At 39.2% G+C, this 5,000-nt stretch overlaps 1 protein-coding gene across 1 annotated transcript in view; it reads left to right on the top strand.

The window, feature by feature from the left end:
* celsr3 (cadherin, EGF LAG seven-pass G-type receptor 3) overlaps window positions 1–5,000 on the top strand; it is a gene marked incomplete at its 5' end in the record, with an annotated part of 122,176 nt that overhangs the window by 88,635 nt on the left and 28,541 nt on the right. The window lies entirely within an intron of this gene.

Raw genomic sequence — 5,000 nt, 5'->3', positions numbered from 1 at the left:
GTTGTTGTTTTTTACTTTAGGTGTGATGGCTATCGTTGCAATACTGTACGCACGCAAGACTTGACCCTCATCCCTGTATCTGTACATAATCTCAGAACTATACTTCACTCCAATCACTCTTAAAGTGTGTAAACACATATATCTGTTATGACTCATATATCTTATATATAAACTGTCATCTGATTCTATCAGAATTCTATCTATTCCTTTCTTTCTTAATTCTATGCAAAGGTATCCACTTAAGCCTTATTTTATTGATATTTTGTAGATCTGCTATCTTCAAAATAATGTTTATATATTTTTATGTTTTTTGAAAAATGTTGCCTATATAATGACCTACCCCAAAAGTGGTTGAAAAGTTGAAAGTTGAAAGTGGTTAATAAAGTTCAGAACATGTCATCTCCGACTAGAGGAGAGCGATCTAGATCGCAGCGGGTGATTCTAAATGACAACAGATATTTAGAGTGTGTGCAGCAAAAACATACCGTGCTGTATATTTATTTCCCTGGGGATGGCAATGTTGCTATGGTGATGTGATGACAGCAGGAAGTGAAACATTGCAACATGGCTTTTCACTGTAATAAGAGTCAGATTCTCATTTCACCTTATAACATCTCTAACAGCGCAGGAGTCAACATAAATGTGGGAATGTTTGAGTGAGACTTTTTTTCTGAAATGGAGGGACAGCAGAATCATTCAACATGATAAATATTCCAGAATTGTCCCATGTCAACACATATTTGAGTCATGTGTCATTTTCGACTGATAAAAAACTGTAGAAATTAATTAATTCAATTGATATACTTTATTACTGTATATCGTTGTTGTTGGGTGGAAAACTCTTCCTTTTTTATGATTATTTTAAAAACAGTGAAAATAGAAGATCTGCAAGTTCACATGTGACGCGTTGTAAACATGTAGATCTGTTGTTTTTACTCTTTTTGTGTGACACTCATGTAGGACGAAGTAGGACGAAGTAGGGTATTATTAATCTGTGAAAAAATATAAAAAGTTGAAATATGGAGATAAGAGGTTTTTGCCTGACAGCAACGACTTGTGGTCCCGTGTAGCTCAACAGGTAGAGCAAGGCACTAACATTGCCATGGTTAGAGGTTCCATTTCCTGTTCTTTTCAATGGGTAGAACATAGGGCTAACACTCCTGCATTATACGCAGCATTATAGTACCTTTATTAGAAGGATAAACCCCTTGAGATGCATCATCTTGTTTTCGAGGGGGTCCTTAGTGGATTTGATACTTGGATTCTGATTTGATTCTTGCTGGGGACAACCATGCTAATCTAAAACACTCCTCTTCTTAAAATGACAGATGTCACATAAACTAAATGCGATGTTACCTTTTAAACTGTCCTTTAAATCCCTTTTTTCAGTTTTCAGTGATGAGGTGAGGATCATTATAGCATAGTAGCAGCGATACCCCACATGATGAAACAAATGCTTTAATGTCTGCACAAAAGGTTGAATATCACCTCAGATCTCAGTTCAAACATGGAGCCTTCCATGTCGTGTGAACTGCAGTAGGTTCCATATTAATGTAATTTTAGCGGTGGTGGTAGAAGTGTTGACAGTTGAATTAATTGTGGAAGTGGAGGTACAGTAGCAGTAATAACCCAGCACAGCAGCACAATTAATCATACAATTCGCAGCAACATTTGTTGTAGTAGCAGCAGTGGTAGTTGTTGAAGTAATAGCAGCAGTATTGGTAGCAGCAGTAGTGCTATTACTAGTAGTTTCAATAGTAGTAGCTCTAGTTCCAATAGTAGTAGAATAGCAACAACCGCTCAGTTCCATATACACCGTATTCGCATGAGGGACTAATTATTCTCATTTGGTGCCTGTCGTGGGAGTAATAATGATTGGGAGCCACACATGCTCTCTGGCTTGAGTTCAAATCCCACTGTGCTTTCCTCTCTGTGCCTCTGTGCCTATGATGTCACCACTCTCAGCTCTTCTAGAATAAAAATCTGATGGGGGAATGGATACCCCCGCTCCATTATTTTACAACAGAAATTAATAGAAAGACACATTTTGTGGAGGGAAAATGTTTTTGGAGGGTAAAGAACATCTGATAAAAGCTGAACAACTGAGTTGCGCACCAAGTGAAGTCCCAGTTGGCAAACCATAGTGATCCGTGAGATCAATATATTGTCTTTGGTTAACAAGGTGGGTTATGGGTTGCTATGGTAACTCCACTGGCAATAAGGGCGACACCCCACAGTGTGTGAAATGAAAATCACATTCTATCTGACCTTTGCTTTATAGGCAGCCAATAACATAGTCACCCATGGCATATTGCCAAATACATTGTTTTTGGCTATAACTAGGTGTATTAGGTGTTGCTATAGTAATACATTAGCAGTAATAGCGACACCCCATACTCTATGTGTGAAATTACATTTTCCTTTAACAATTTCTATTGGCCAATAACAACATAGATATCTGTGTCAAAACAGAAAAATATATCATTTTTGGTTAACAAGGTATGCGTTGCCATAGAAACACATTAGCAGTAACTACAACACCCAGTGCAGTGTATGTATGAAAAAAACTACTGGAATTTCTACACACACACACACACCAGGGCCAGATTAGCACTATGTGGTGCCCCAGGGCGACCTCAAGTTGAAGTGCCCCCCCCCTTGCTCCCTGGGTGCGGAAATTTTTAGTTTTATGGGCGGATTTTGTTAGTTTATTTTCGGTTTTTGGTTACTTTATTTAGTTTTTAGGGTTAGGGTTAGGGTTATGTTACGGTTATGTTATTTCATTCTATTCTATTTTTTTTGCCCCCATTGGCTGGTGCCCCAGGGCACTCGCCCCCAACGGCCTATGGGTAATCTGGCCCTGACACACACACACACACACACACACACACACACACACACACACACACACACACACACACACACACACACACACACACACACACACACACGGCAGGTGTGTGTGCATGGTGCAGGTGCGTGGTGCAGGTGCCACATTTAGAATCAACATTAGAATTAACAACATTACAGTGAGAATTCTGAAACCTTTTTTTTATACTGGTTAAAATAGCCACCTGTGTTAGCACCAGAATATACCCTTCATGGCCAACAGAAAGTGGATATTGGTTGTCAGAGCAGCACAAGAGTCCAAGTGACACCTTGTAGTTAAGTGAGAAGAACAAATCTCATTTCTTCTCACCGGACTGCTCACCATGTGTACAGTATATTGTCAAGGTATCAGCATGGTCACACAAGGTGGGTCTCTATTGCTGCAGTGCTGTTCCAGCTCTTGCCGTTTCTGACACCAAAACAACAAAATAAACTGTCATCTCACCTGACATGTTAGGTTGTGGCCATTAGACCTCGGTGTTGTGGATTGTAAAGAAACAACAGTAGGAGCAGCACTCACAGTTACAGAGGAGCAACACTAATTTACAGGGAAAGAAAGTAATAAAGAAAGAAAAAGAAAGAAAGAAAGGCAGGAAAGGAAAGGAAGCTTCAGTAGAAAGAGAGCTAATTGAAAACTATCTTAACTAGACTACTAATCACCAATAGAATAATGAGTGTCATCTCTCAGGCAATACAGTAGGCATACATTACAATCAATTGCATAATTGTTTTTAATGTAATGTATTTTAATATATGCAATGCCATTATGGAAAATAATCAGCCATTTCAACGTTTTAGCAGTAGTTTTCGTAATATTTTATTCACTATTCATTAAACTTGATGAATTGGGTGCAATGTTGAAAGGCTAACAATGCTATAATTTAGCCATATTAACAAGACACTGCTGGCTTGCAGGATTACCTATTGCCAGATTTATATTTTGTTGCATGCCGTTTCGTGCACCTAAAATAGCCGATCTACAAGCTCACGGCGTGTCGTGTTGTGAGACGGTAGATTGGTTATTTTCTGTGGGCAACACTGGCCTGCAAGTAAGTATAAATCTGGTTTATGTATAACTAATGGACAACTAGAATAGAAATGAATAGGAAAGAAAATCATCAGACCGCAACCGTGCTATACACTGCAGCTTTTCCAATCTTTGTCTCCTCCTCTTGTTTTTCTTTTATGCTTTAATCCCCACCCATCTGCTCCCCCTCTCTATTCCCCTCTCTGTTCTCCCCTTCTGTTTGTCATTTCTCCCATAGATACTCTCTGGCCATCTGGCCATTTCACTATTTCACTTGCACTGTACGTCTTATAGGCCTCTCTGTTGGCCTGAAGTACAAGTACTAAAGTGGTCCATAAGAACAATATTGGTGTAGCTAAGAGAGTCACCGAAAAGCAATGCTTTCAAAGATCTTTCTTCTTCCTTTTTTTTTCCAACTTTCACACTATTCATGGTTTTAACTTCTATTCAATCACCAGACATTTCCTGGTGCAGACACACACACACACACACACACACACACACACACACACACACACACACACACACACACACACACACACACACACACACACACACACACACACACACACACACACACACACACATACAAACCCTGTCCTACATGTCTTGTTTGTAATGCTTCTGCGCATTAACAGACTGGTACCTTTACTAGCGAGTTAGCTGTACCCTTACATACTCCGATCTGACCATGTGTACCTATGAGACAATGAGAGAAAGAGATTCATTTTAGTCTATTAACTGAAAACACATTCAAGTATGTAGAGTTCAACATGGCTAATGTCATGTTTACCAGGCTAATGGGATGCACTCCCACACACTCACTATTATATACAGTACATGTGTAGATTACATATATTGTAGTGCTGATCTAACAGTATAGTAAGTTCATTTTTACAATCACCACTCTCTCTCTCTCTCTCTCTCTCTCTCTCTTGCTTCTCTTTAAGATTTGTTTTAGTATTTCTGCTTTACTTTTGATAGTGACAGTGAGCGAGAGACAGAAAAGGCTGGAGAGATAGAGTTGTTGACATGCAGCCTCAGATTAGAAGATTTTGGACATACGCACCTACGTACAGACATT

The sequence above is a fragment of the Gymnoscopelus braueri genome, assembly GCF_963280865.1.
Source record: "Gymnoscopelus braueri genome assembly, chromosome: 12".
NCBI classification, from domain to species: Eukaryota; Metazoa; Chordata; class Actinopteri; order Myctophiformes; family Myctophidae; genus Gymnoscopelus; species Gymnoscopelus braueri.
The sequence above is the reverse complement of the archived record's forward strand: the minus strand, read 5'-3'. Positions and strand labels throughout refer to the sequence as shown.